The sequence below is a fragment of the Globicephala melas genome, chromosome 14 (genome assembly GCF_963455315.2).
Source record: "Globicephala melas chromosome 14, mGloMel1.2, whole genome shotgun sequence".
Taxonomy (NCBI): Eukaryota; Metazoa; Chordata; class Mammalia; order Artiodactyla; family Delphinidae; genus Globicephala; species Globicephala melas.
In genome coordinates this window covers 37,084,636-37,099,214 of record NC_083327.1, presented here as the reverse complement: position 1 = coordinate 37,099,214, position 14,579 = coordinate 37,084,636, and the positions used below count along the sequence as shown (strand labels likewise).

The 14,579-nt window shown below is 44.1% G+C and overlaps 1 protein-coding gene across 3 annotated transcripts in view; it reads left to right on the top strand.

Moving 5' to 3' along the window:
* RTN4IP1 (reticulon 4 interacting protein 1) overlaps positions 1–14,579 on the top strand; it is a 143,588-nt gene that overhangs the window by 37,051 nt on the left and 91,958 nt on the right. The window contains exon 1 of one of the 3 annotated variants that reach the window (XM_030882930.3): positions 2,178–2,251. The exons of the other annotated variants lie outside the window; for them this stretch is intronic. The gene's annotated coding sequence lies outside the window, so the exon portion shown is untranslated. Of the gene's footprint in view, positions 1–2,177; positions 2,252–14,579 lie in introns of those variants that run through there. 3 annotated transcript variants of the gene reach the window in all.

Genomic DNA, 14,579 nt, shown 5'->3' with positions numbered 1-14,579 from the left:
ATGCGAGGGAGGAAAATAAGTAGAAATTAGAAAGAGAGGATGGAAACTGGGGGTTCGGGGTGGGAGCAGGCTGGGCTGAGTAGAAGCCCGGGCAGTGGCACAACTCACTTCGGCCCTGAGGGGAGTTGCCCCTCAAGTCGCCTGCCAAGGGTGGCTCTCAGTGGGTGGGTACGTCCCCGGGGCTCCTACTGAGGGCAGAAAACAGCTGCTGCAGTCGGCAAGCATGGAACACCCTGGCCAGCCTAGTTGCTGGAAAGCAGGATTGGTTTCTGAAATGACAAAGAAGGGTTAGTTGAAAAGAGTAGCTTTCACGTATCCCAGCCAGCTGACACTGGAGGGGACCGGAGCTAGGTTTTCACCCAGAAGTGGCAGCTGGCACAGCAGCATGATGGCAGGAAAGACGCAGGGTCAGAGAGAGGCCGGCCGTGAGCCAGCAACCGTACCCCTGAGGCAAAAGGAAGAATCGAGACCTATGATTTAGCTGCGCAAACAGACTCTGATTGGAAACACTCTCTGATGGCGTCCGTGCCACTTGGAAAATATGAAACATTTCCTTTCTTGGCACCTGTTTCTAAAGGACAGGCTGCAGTGTTGACTGCTTTGTAACAATATATATATTCAGTTCCTTAATGAACTCCAGGCCAGCGAGCCTTTTCTCCTGTGTGAACATGATACAAAAAGAAAGAAAGTGGCTGAACAGTTGAGTTCCCGGCGCTGTGCACACCGGCAGGTGCTCAGGTCACACTGCACAGCACAGCACCCCAGGGAAAAAAATATATAAAATAACGTGAAAGCCAAGAAAAACAGACTTCACCCACAGTGATCAACTGACCAACAGCTAGATTCAATTCGATTTAATTCCACAGTCACGGTAGAAATCAACTCAGGGTGGAATGTCCTTTTCTAAATAAAATCCAAAGTGTGATAGTGATGATCGGGTCCCCAGTGTTAAAGGTCCTTGAATTGTCGAGGAGGTAATTTGGCAAATCTTACTTCCTGAGTCCATCAAGAGAACACAGACGACCTACTGTGGACTGCAGAGTAGAGACTGCACGGGTCCCAGCGTGATAAAGGGCAATGCTGCGATGTGGTAAGCTGAGGGAGGAGCTACAAGGCTAAGGGCTTGGTCTGGGGGAGCGCAACTGTTGATAGAGGTTGTTTACTAAAGGACGCCCAGGTCAAACATGCAGGGAACACATCAGGTGAAATAAGTAAATGGGTCTCTTTACTGTATTCTTCCATAGGCTAAGGTGCCCTGGGAATCTACGAGAAGATCCCAGTATAGAGTGTTTCTCAAATAGTTGACCCTAGAAACCTTTTTTCAAAAAACCTACATTAGAAAATAAAACTGCTCTAAGCCTAGGTATCCCTCTGCACCTGGGCTTGGGAAGAAGGCTGTGGGCTAAGTGTGCAGTTTCTAAGCAGATTCTACCAGATTGGTAGGGAAGGACTTGTTACCACTGCGTTAGTGAGTTCTTGAAAGGGCTATTAAACTTCCTCAAGCCTCTACACCTGACTGTGATAAACAGTGACCTGGAGAGGATGCCTCCCTGCAGGTGGGAGAACTCAAGCTAGGCCTTTCCTGGATACGCTCTCACCAGGCAAAGCTTCAAACCATGCCATGGGAGTCGAATCTTTTTCTTTCTTTTCAAGTGCTGTTTGCAACTTACCAGATTGATTTTATCAATCTCTAAAGGGTTGCAATTTGAAAAATACCAAATTCAATCTAAACTTAAGCATGTGAAAAGTCTTAGACCTCTTCCTCCAAAGAATTCCATGCTAATTACCTCCTGGGGTAGAATAGGCAGGGGAGGCCTTAGGGCTGGGTTTTTCCTTCAGGAAAAGTAGTACCAAATACCTTCTTTGTGAAATAAAAGATCTTGACTAGGCCCTGCTTTTGGAAAAGAACAGGGAAAACTGTGGTTAAAACTGTTATTAAAACGAGGCTTTCAAATTTTAAGTGTGATTCTGTCGTCTTAAGCTATAAACGATTCACAGCTGTTCTCAAGATTTGTTCTAATTGAGATCACAGCTGAGAACCCATATAAGGGGATGATGCCAATTCGGACTATGGCATCAGGAGTCTCCCGGGCAGTCTTACCTGAAGACGCTCTTTCCTCCCTTCACCTCCTAATTCGTGTCTGAATGCCACTTCCTGGACCCCCGAGCCAGACTCAGTCTGAGGGAGAGAGGACCTAACCAACCTGACCTAACTCCGGACCCCAAAAGGCCTCCTGGTGCCTCGAGAAAGGTAAGAAAGATTAGTGATTTTAAAAGATTCTGTTCATACCTTTCTAGCATATCAGAAAGGCCTGGACCCCCAGGGTGCGGTTCCCCAGGTCAGACAGCGCCTTCTCCCAACCGTTTGGTGCACAAAGGGCGCGTCGAACAAAAGTTTTTTTAACTACTAATTGAATGTGATATTTTGCAAAACACTGGGGTTTTTCAAGCTTTAACTTCGAGGGGTCTAGAAAATATTTGTGTTCTCATTTTTCCTTTTCCACGCTCTTCCGTTCTCAATTCGTTTGATTTCCTTCTGAGCATTTTTGCTGCAGCGTTCCCCATGATTGTCCCTTGGAGTGATATCTGGACTATAAAATACAATCTTTGTTTGGAAAAATAAAAAGAAAAATAGAAGTGTAGGTACTGGGGCCTGAGGAGCAGCGGGAGAGAAATGGGGTGGTGTCGGGGGCTAAGGAGAAGCAGTAGCCCAGTTAGAATGGCAAAATCCACTGTAATTTCAAGACTGAAAAAAAGTGGATTTTACCGGGCTAAATCAGTTAACTGTTCAAATGATTATTGTTCCCCTGGTGTTTATAAAAACATGTGAAATGAATGGAGACAGATTCACACAGACTTGAAGAGTTTTCGGAAACCATGAGTATACCCACGAGGTCTGCTGTAGTTTTGCCCAGTGTTGTGAATCTCATCAATTCTATTGTCCTGCAGAAATGAGACAGTAAAGCCTGGTGGTCAAGGGGCGGGGGAGGTGTCTCTGCACTGACTCACTGTGTGACCTTGGGCAAGTCACTTGACCTTGTCAAGCCTCAGTTTCTTCCTTTTTAAGTGGGCATTACTCACCATTGTACCTACCATGTAGGATTGTTGTCAGGATTTAATGAAGTAATGTATGGAAAGCACTTACTACAAAGGCTGTCATATGGTGAATGCCGAATCAATTTTGTTATGAAATGCTACATGAATAGAGCTACTGCAAGTAAACCAAGATTTAGTTTTTGGCAGAGTTTCATTGAGAGCCATGTGAGAGAAGGCCGGCAAGGGGAAAAGTCCTTGCAGGCCTTTTGCTTCGTATAAGCACAGCAGGTTTCAACCAGGAGCCATTTGCCCTTCAAGAGACATTTTCTGTCTGAGATACTTTTGGTTTGTCATACTGGTGGGGGTGGGGAGAGCTACTGGCGTCTAGTGGGTAGAGACTGGGGATGCTCGACATCCTACATTGCACAGGACAGCCCCCATGACAAAGAATTATCTGGCCCCAAATGCCAATCATGTGAGGCTAAAAAAAAATTGACCTAGAACTGTCCCGTTAACATCTCAGGTCTAGGGGTTATACTTTCCTTTATGACTCGGCCCAAAAAAAAAGTTGTAAATGAAGTCTCAAGAGACTAAAATTCTCAATTCCCTAAGGGCCAAACCCCACTGGCAAAGAAGAGATGTGGCAAAATTAGGAAATGCAGATTTTCGTATCACCCGAGATACAACCCTGGTATTTACCCACAGCTGTTCCAGGCTTTCAATGTTGAGGTGAATTGGTGGAATCACAGAGGCCTATGGAGGTAGGTTAGACCAATGAAAGCATGGGCTCACTTTGAAGAATTTAGTGGGAAGAGAAATTTGTGATGTTAACTTGGGGCCTGAGATTAAAGCACAGATAGGCTCAATCTAAGGGGAGTATCTTGGTTGATAATTCCTCAGGCCTACTTAAAAATCAGTATAAATCAGGGTAGCTCCTTTCAGGAAGACTTGTTTTGATTCAAACAAATTTACGGCTGGCCCTTCATGTCTGTGGGTTCTGCATTCGAGAATTCAACCAATTGGGGATTGCAAATATTCGCTAAAAATATGTTGAATAGAAGTGATGAGAGTGGGCACCCCTGTTTTTTCCTGAATTTAAGCAAGAAGGCATTCAGCTTTTCACTGTTGAGTATTATGTTTGTTGTGGGTTGTCGTAAATGGCTTTTATTATGTTGAGATATGTTCCCTCTATACCCACTTCGGTGACAGTTTTTATTATGACTGGATGTTGAATTTTATCAAATGCTTTTTCTGTGTCTATTAAGATGATTGTGTGTTTTTTGTCTTTTCTTGTGTTAACGTGGTGTATCACGTTGATTGATTTGCGTATGTTGAACCATCCTTGTGACCCTGGAATGAATCTAACTTAATCATAGCGTATGATCCGTTTTATGTATTGTTGGATTCAGTTTGCTAATATTTTGTTGAGGATTTTGCATCTATATTCATCAGAGATATTGGCCTGTAATTTTCTTTTTTTGTAGTGTCTTTGGTTTTGGTACCCGGGTGATGGTGGCCTCATAGAATGAACTTGGGAGTGTTCCCTCCTCTTCAATCTTTTGGAATAGTTTGAGAAGGGTTGGTACAAGGTCTTCTCTGTATGTTTAGTAGCATTCCCCAGTGAAGTCTTCTGGTCCTGGACTTTTATTTGCAGGGAGGTGGTTTTTATTTATTTATTTAGATTCTTTTTCACTTCCAGTGATCAGTCCATTCAAATTATCTGTTTCTTCTTGACTCAATTTTGGCAGGCTGTATATTTCTAGAAACTTGTCCATTTCTTCTACGTTGTTCAATTTGCTGCTCATACAACTCATAATCAAAAAAAGCAAACAGGGGACTTCCCTAGTGGTGCAGTAGTTAAGAATCTGCCTGCCAATGCAGAGGACATGGGTTTGATCCCTGGTCCGGAAAGATCCCACATGCCGTGGAGCAACTAAGCCCGTGCACCACAACTGCAGAGCCTGTGCTCTAGAGCCCACGAGCAACAACTACTGAGCCCATGTGCTACAACTACTGAAGCCCACATGCCTAGAGCCTGTACTCTACAACAACAGAAGCCACTGCAATGAGAAGCACGTGCACCACAATGAGGTGTAGCCCCCACTTGCCACAATTAGAGAGAGCCCGTGCACAGCAACGAAGACCCAGTGCAGCCGAAAAAATAAAAAAGCAAACAACCCAATCAAAAAATGGGCAGAAGACCTAAATAGACATTTCTCCAAAGAAGACATACAGATGCCCAACATGAAAAGATGCTTGACATTGCTAATTTTTAGAGAAATGCAAATCAAAACCACAATGAGGTATTACCTCATACTGGTCAGAATGGCTATAATCAAAAAGTCTACAAATAATAAATGTTGGAGAGGGTGTGGAGGAAAGGGAACCCTTGCACACTGTTGGTGGGAATGTAAATTGATAGCCACTATGGAAAACAGTCTGGAGGTTCCTTAAAAAACTAAAAATAGAGCTACCATATGATCCTGGGCATATATCTGGAAAAGATAAATTCTAATTAGAAAAGATACATGCACCCCAGTGTTCATAGCAGCACTATTTACAGTAGCCAAGACATGAAAAAACCCAAGTGCCTATCAGTAGATGATTAGATTAAGAAGATGTGGTCCATATATACAATGGAATATTACTCAGCCGTAAAAAAGAATGAAATATTGCTGCAACATGGATGGACCTATAGATTATCACACTAAGTGAAATAAGTCAGACAAAGACAAATATCCTATAATATCACTTATGTGGAATCTAAAAAGTAATGCAAATGAATCTAATTATATACAAAATGGAAACTCACAGACACAGAAAACAAACTTATGGTCACTAAAGGGGAAAGGGAGGTGGAGGAGGGATAAATTGGGAGTAAGGGATTAACAAATATAAACTACTATACATAAAATAGATAAGCAACAAGGATTTACTGTATAGCACTGGGAAATATATTTAATATCTTATAATAACCTATAATGGAAAATAATCTGGAAAAGAATTATATATATAACTGAACCACTTTGCCATACACCTGATACTAAGACAATATTGTAAATCAACTATACTTCAATTGAAAAAATATTCGAGGAAAAAATTCCAGGATGTTCCAAAAAGTACTTGAATTTGTTGTGCTCCAGCAACTATTAACATAACATTTACATTGTATTTACATAACATTTACATTGTATTAGGTATTGCAAGTAACCTAAAGATGAATTAAAGTATATGAGAAGATGTACATAGGTTATATGCAAATACTACAACATTATATAAGGGACTTGAGCATCAACAGGATTTTGGTGTCTGCAGGGGTCCATGGATACCAAGGAACAACTACACTAAGTTGTGTGTGATTCTCTCAGATTTGCACAAATCAGATCCAAAGACTTTCTAGACTGCTGTTGACAATAGCCCCAAAGAGGGAGCTGTATCTTTATGTCTAGACAACCTCCTACCCTCTTCAACTTGAGATCAAAACATAAGACGAAGCAGAGAAACGGCTGAGAAATGATCTGACGCTGTGTTGTCACTGACTGTCAGGGTGTGAGCCTTATCCCTAGTCATCTCGCGAGAAGCAGGTTAATGGACAGTGGACTGTTCTGTGTTTGGGAGATGCAAACCTGTGCACATCAGAGTCCATCCTTGCTCTTGCCTAGCAGAGAGATGACCAGGCAGCAACATTCTAGGGTGCAGGTTGACAGGCCTAGCAGCCCTTCAGGCCATAGCCCCTTTGGCCTTTGCCTGAGTTGCATAAAGGCCAATCTCAGGACTAGAAGAAAGGAGGGTCAAGGATGGCATGCCTGACAGGGAAAGGAGAGTCAAACAAAACCTACCAAATGGTACATGACCTTCCCACGTTAAACTTGGAATGCCAGTGCACCACTTCAACTACCGTTACAGCTTATTCCTTTTTCCAAAATCCTCCTGAAATGTTTCTTTTTATTTATTATTTTTTTTATTTTTTATTTTTTTCGGTACGCGGGCCTCTCACTGTTGTGGTCTCTCCCATTGCGGAGCACAGGCTCCGGACGCGCAGACTCAGTGGGCGTGGCTCACGGGCCCAGCCGCTCTGCGGCATGTGGGATCCTCCCGGACCAGGGCACGAACCCGCGTCCCCCACATCGGCAGGCGGACTCTCAACCACTGCGCCACCAGGGAAGCCCCTGAAATGTTTCTTGCATTTAAACTTCTGTTGGAGCTTAACCAAACTCTCCAACGGCCACTTAAGGTTGAGAACATTTCAAAAGGATGCAAAAACTGAATAAGCTTCTTGGTTTGGGAGGGGGTCATGGCAGCATCAGGGGCACACTGACCTTGCTACTTTATGAGCAGAAGGCAGGTGTGAGCTTTCAAAATAATGTTTCAGAATTTCCACAGGAAGTGAATAAAGATTACCCTGTTGTCCCATTTGAATGCTGTGCCATTGTGAACAGTGCCCAAAAGTTTGATTATATGGTCACCTTTGTTACAAGAATGGGACTTCGAGTGATTTTCATAACATTGATAGAAGTGGGTTCAATAAAATATTTCAAAGCTAGGATGTCCTCAGAGCACTGAAATTTCTGGTCATAGAAGGACACATCTGCAAGCAGATGACTTTATGACAAGCATTATATTTTGAAGAGCTCCCTAACTGACCATGACATGATAACGACCTCTATGGAACAGTAAGCTCTGGAAAGGCTCTAATGGAACCTGGAGGTCTGTTTGGTCAGAAAAAAGTTTCCTTGATGCTTACAAGGGTGAAAAAGGCACCATGGAATAATGCATGGTGGTAAAAAGAGCACTGGACCAAGAACCCAAAGACGGGCCAGCTTCTTACGTACTGCCCTTGTGATCTCACATATTCTCCAGCCATAGAGTTCAGCCCCATCAGTAAAATGAAGATGGATGCTGGCATCTGCTGTGTACTCTACTGGGCTGCAAACATTTGAGAAAGCATCATGAATCGTTGACTAAACAACGGGTGTCTTATGTTCTTATCAAAAGGTAATGAGAGAATCCAGTTGTATCCTATTAAGGAAATATGTTTATAACCAAATTATTTCCTAAGAACTTCATGTTTCCTGGCATGGTCTTTCATTTCTCTCCTAATATAAAATTTGTCAGGAAACCTCTGTTTCACTGAGTAGAAAATTGCATAGCCAGTAGATATATTTTAAAATGTCTTATTTTATGGTCATCTAGATGTGGTCTTCTGGAGAGGGTCTTAGCCAGAGAGCTTTTTATTACAGGAGACAGAAACACATCCAAGTCAGTTCAAAAAAGAGAGAGCTTGTTACAAAAACGAAAGTAGAACAACAGCAGACCATCTCACATGCATTCCGGTCAATGTAGAACTATTCCTCATGCAACTGGGTTTGGGAAACCTCCGAAATCAAAGTGGTGCTTTTCTGTTTCTAGACGGCTTCATGGCTCGTTTTTCTCTTCTATATATCACAAACCCACACACTACAAATGTGGCCCAGCCAATATCCTCAAGTCTACATGACCTGTTGTTTGAAGGGTAGGAATAGAATCTGAGGGTTTGTTTAGATGTAAGGTAGTTCTATCACCTATGCTGATTCAAAGGTTCAAACTAGGAGGTAGCAGCACCACCTCCCACCCCCTCCAGGTGTCCCCGGAGGCTGTCATCTTTTGGGAATTCAATAATTTCCAACTCCAGGTCAAATGCACTGAACTCATCTTTTAAACTGGCTTGCTTGCAGGTGGAGCTCAGCATTGACGAGGGCTGGGGGTTGGGCCTCTAAGTTCATTCCCTTGGTCACTCTTTTTAACACTCACCGTTAGCATTTTTTTTTTTTTGCGGTACGCGGGCCTCTCACTGTTGTTGTGGCCTCTCCCATCGCGGAGCACAGGCTCCGGACGCGCAGGCTCAGCGGCCACGGCTCACGGGCCTAGCCGCTCCGCGGCATGTGGGATCTTCCCGGACCAGGGCACGAACCCGTGTCCCCTGCATCAGCAGGCGGACCCTCAACCACTGTGCCACCGGGGAAGCCCACACTGTTAGCATTTTTTCCTCTCAATTTTTTCCTCTATTTCCTGAAGCAGTAAAACCCGTAATTTTCTGTGGGCTGCTTATTTTCCATGTGGGTAGATCTGGAAATTTTCCCAAAGAACCAGCTTTTGGTTTGGTTGATCCTGGGTGTTGTTTGGGGATCTGCTTTCTGACCCCATGGCTGGGGTGGGGTGCGATTGATAGAGGGAGAGTCTCAGGTTGGTCGAGGGAGACTGTGACGGTTCTCAGTCTGGTTGCTTAGCTGCGGCTTGCAGTTCACACACTGGTGTTGCTCTCCTGCTCCAGAAGGGGCAAGGTCCCGCCTTCCTTCTAAACGCCCGCCTCTTGCCTAGAGGGCTGGCGGAGCCCTGCGAACAGGTTCCCACCACAGAGAAGGTGTCAGCATTTGTGCTGGGGGGTGGGAGGTGCCCTGAGGTTACAGCTGGGAGAAGGTCAAGGCCTCTTCCATTCACCGAGGCCGCCTCTTCCTTAGCCCCGACCCCCCTTCTGCCATGTCTCTGCCTCTTCATTCTGATTCTGCCACTTAGCTCTCTGGAAGTGAGACCCTCTCCCCCACTTTCTTCATTCTGAGCTCCAAACGTCTCTGTGGTGCCTTCAGAATGGGAGATTTTATTTTATTTTTTAATGCACACAACTTCATTTTAGAGGAGCACTAGTCTCAGGGTTCATGAATTAAGACATTACTCTTGGGACTTCACTGGTGGTCCAGTGGGTAAGAGTCCGAGCTCCCAATGCAGGGAGCCCAGGTTCTATCCCTGGGTTGGGAAGCTAGATCCCACATGCATGCCGCAGCGAAGATCCCATGTGCTGCAACTAAGACCCGGCACAGCCAAAATGAATAATAAATAAATATTAAAAAAAATAGCATCATAAAAAAAAAAGACATCACACTTAACTAGAAGGTTAACTCATTCTTGGCTGTGTTTGTCCTCAGTGCCTGGCTCAGGATTGGAGCACAAGCCATAGTGGCTGAATGGCTCGCGGCTAGCACCCTGTAGGGAATCGCATCCCTGCTTGAGATTTGGTACTTTGTTTCCTAAGTTTGTCCCTTCAGTCTCTTCTCCCATCACAGACTGTATCAAGAGAAAATAAGAGATGAGTTTCTTAGAAACAGCTTCTGTTAACAGGCAGTCTCCCTCCCGCCCCCTCCTCTGTCCAAAGTGGTGAGGCTGTAAAGAGCTTTCATCAGAAAAAACTGGCCCTTGGAAAATAGAAAACCAATTAGGGAACTGGCAAATGATGCAGCAAAGTGTCATCACAGAGCCAGGAGGGAGAACACACACATCGGACAAGAGCCTGTAAGATGTAACCTTTCGGGAGACAGCACTGATTGTAAATAGTCAGGTTCTAAGTTTAATCATTCACTAGCTACAGAACTCCTTTAGATATATCTTCTTGTGCTTTAAGACTGCTGGAATTTATCAAGGGGAAAGTCTACATAGTTCCTCAGGAAAACATTTTATGTGATACTCTTTTACCTTGTATATTAACCTGCTCAGGCCGCCATAACAAAATATCACGACTGGGTGGCTCAAACAACAGAAATGCGTTTTCTCACAGTTCTGGAGGCCAGAAATCTGAGGTCAAGGTTTCTGCAGGGTTGGATCCTTCTGTGGTGTCTCCCCTTGGCTTGCAGATGGTTGCCCTCTTGCTGTGTCCTCACATGGTGGATCCTCTGTGCTTGTGCCCCAGTATCCCTTTTTATAAGGACATGGGTTATGTTGGATTAGGGCCCACCCATATGACCTCATTTAACCTTAATTAAATGGTCCTATCTCCATATAGTCACATTCTAAGGTACTAGGGGTTAAGACTTCAACCTATAAATTTTTTTTTTTAACGTATGAATTTTGAGGGGGACACAGTTCAGTCTATAACACCTTGTTTGGAATTCCCTGGTGGTCCAGTGGTTAGGACTTGGCACTTTCACTGCTGGGGTCCAGGTTCAATCCCCGGTCGGGGAACTAAGATCCTATAAGCCGCATGGCCACCCCCAAACATACCACTTTGTCATAAGGATGATCTTCAGATAAAGGCACTTGAAAAACAGCACATGCGAGAAAGGTGTGCTGACCTCACCTTTCTTCCTAAAAGCAGGAGATAAAACTCCCACGTGAACGATGCCCTCCCCCATACCGGAGGAAAGAAACGTTCTTATCAGCAGAGATGGAAAGTTGAGGCTAAGAGAGATCTGTACAAACAGACCTTGTTAGGATAACCTTCATCTTCCTTTAGCCTGCACAGACATTTTAGTTACTTTTCCACAGTGACTACTTGTTGTTCAACCTAGTGTCTAACCACTCAGGCCTAACTGCATTTTGGGTCTTCATTTGCCTGGGAAGGCTCCTATGTGCGTGTAAAACTACTAAATAGAATTTGCATGCTTTCCTCCTGTTAATCTGTCTCCTATCAGCTTAATCCTCAGGCCCAGCCGGAGGCTGTAAGAGGGTAGAGAAAGGCTTGCTGAATACTTTGTTTGTTTGTTTATGGCTGCATTGGGTCTTCATTGCTGTGCACGGGCTTTCTCAGGGTCTACTCTTCGTTGCGGTGGGTGGGCTTCTCTTGTTGCCAAGCGTGGGCTCTAGGCACACGGGCTTCAGTAGTTGTGGTACATGGGCTCAGTAGTTGTGGCTCGCGGGCTCTAGAGCACAGGCTCAGTAGTTGTGGCACACAGGCTTAGTTGCTCTGTGGCATGTGGGATCTTCCTGGACTAGGGCTCGAACCCGTGTCCTCTGCATTGGCAGATGGATTCTTAACCACTGTGCCACCAGGGAAGTCCCAGCTGAATACTTTGTGTTGGATGAAAAACACCCTTCCCCCCACCCCCCCCACCCCCTTTCTGATGATTCCTAGGATTACTGAAACAGAAATGGGTTGTAAAGCGGGGAGGGGTGGTACAGGGGACATCCAAGAGGGGATGTGTGAATATGGACACCATTCCAGGGTCCCTGGCCTTATCTCTGCTTTGCCTTTATCTCCCTTGAGATCATGGATTCTTCCCTTGCTCTGTTTGTCAGAGCAAAAGAAATTAGACTTCAGAGTCATTTGATGGGAGTGGAGGAGGTGCAGGAAAACAATTAGTGGATTATTAATAATATTTTCAGAAGTTCTGTAGGTTTACCTCTGTGGAAACCCTGTGGGAGGCTGCGTAACAGTATTTTCACTGAGTGTAGGGCAGGGAATTGGCTTATAGCTACGGTTTCTCTGCAAGTCTCAGGAGGGGTAGCATTTCTAGCCTTTTGTCTTGAAGTGCTTTGTGTGGCGTTAGAAACCGAAGCCACGCACGAAGGAGAGTCTAGAGCAAGCTGTCACGCGATGCTGCCAACTTGCTGTGTCACAACTTGCGGCCTTGACCCTGCTGCCTAGGAGTTCCCTCCCAGGCTGACCTCCAGCAGAAAGGTCGCCCTCACTGACATGCAGAAACCGCCTGACAGGCTTCATTCCTCAATGCCATGGAGTAGAATTCAATGAACTATCTATGTCTCAGGTGGGAGGGACTGGAAGGGTTGACTTTGGCATAGATCTGGGAGATTGATTTTTGGTCTTGCTGTGGTTATGAGAGCTCTATATTTCACTTCCAGGTCATAGCTAGGCTTTCTCATTTCTCAAAAGGAACAAATTCCCTGATAGTTTAAAAACCGATCAAATCTTAGGCAACTAATATACTTTCTTTGAAATGCAGTTGTTTATTTTTTTCTTGTAAGAGTGGAAAAGGGCATCAGAGAAAAATATGTATGTTTTTGCCTTTATCTTTATGTCAAGAATTGCTAAAATAATTTAGCTTCAGAATCATTTTATCTATAAAAAAACTATGATGACTGAGTCTTACATGTTCTTTCTAGGCCACACAAATACCTTTCTCTTCAAATTATAGTAAATGGAATTACACAATTGAAACAATTATTTAGTAATGAATATACAAATTTAATCAAGATTTACTTATTCAGCTATTTCTCTTGTGTTTTTGAGAACCATGGAGGTTTTTCATGGAAAAAGACACAACCAGAAATGTTGGAGGAGTATGTGTATGATTTTCAACCAAAGACTTAACTCTTGGGCTTCCCTGGTGGCGCAGTTGTTGAGAGTCCGCCTGCCGATGCAGGGGACACAGGTTCGTGCCCCGGTCCGGGAAGATCCCACATGCCGCGGAGCGGCTGAGCCCGTGAGCCATGGCCGCTGAGCCTGCACGTCCGGAGCCTGTGCTCCGGAACGGGAGAGGCCACAACAGTGAGAGGCCTGCGTACTGCAAAAAAAAAAAAAAAAAAAAAAAAAATTCTGATCAGCCCCTGTGAAGATTAAAAAGTATTTTATACATTTCAAGTGATAATGTAGTTTTTGCTCTCTGTAGCTTTCATTTATTCATTTCTTATTTTTAAAAAAATGGCAACTTGGATTGCAGGGGTGGTGGTGTGGACCCCATAATACCTCCATTTAAATTGACCAATCTGTCCTCTGCAAAAAAACAATAAAACAAAACCAGAATTTGAAGGGTAACAGTGGACTATTTAAATGTAAACAAGAACTAGCCCTGATTACAGAGGCTGTATCAGATGTGGTATATTTCCTAGACCCCATTTAAATTCCACCAACTGTCCAAACCACCCCTCTTTTTCTTTTAAGGTCTAGAATCTCATATGGAATCATATTTATGTGTCAGTCTGAAACAGTTCCACAGTCTTTCCCTGTCTCTCAAGTCATCAACAGCCTTAAGAGGCTTCCCTGGTGGCGCAGTGGTTAAGAATCTGCCTGCCAATGCAGGAGACATGGGTTCGAGCCCCGGTCTGGGAAGATCCCACATGCTGCAGAGTAACCAAGCCTGTGCACCACAACTACTGAGCCTGTCCTCTAGAGCCTGCGAGCCACAACTACTGAGCCTGTGCTCTAGAGCCTACAAGCCACAACTACTGAAGCCCGTGCACCTAGAGCCTGTGCTCCACAACAAAGAGAAGCTACCGCAATGAGAAGCCCGCACACCACAATGAAGAGTAGCCCCCGTTCGCCGCAAATAGAGAAAGCCCACATGTAGCAACGAAGACCCAACACAGCCAAAAATAAATAAATAAATTTATTTTTTTTAAAAAAAGGACAGCTTACCTTCAGAACAACTGTATGGAATGTTCCATAAGACCCAAAGTCCATTTCTTACTGATTCCACATGCATCCTGTTTCACTCTTTGGTTCACACATTCTTCCTAACACTAACCATTCATCTAAGCCAGCATTTGAGACAGGAATTGAAATATTTTCAACAAATTCAAATTCAAATTCCACCATGTGAGTTTAGGTCAAATGTGCTAGTTAAACAATTATGTTTACTAGGACTAACTCTTAAATGTCAGGAAAGGATTTTTAAAAGGCATAAAGGTACAAAACCTGAGAGTGGAAGAAAAAATGAGGTGGCATCCAAAAACTAGAAGCTAGAAGCAATATTTGCGCTGAATGATTTAGGTAAGAGCTTCTCAACAGGGTACTGTTGACACTTGGGGCCAGCTAATTGTTTATTGTAAAGAGCTGTTCT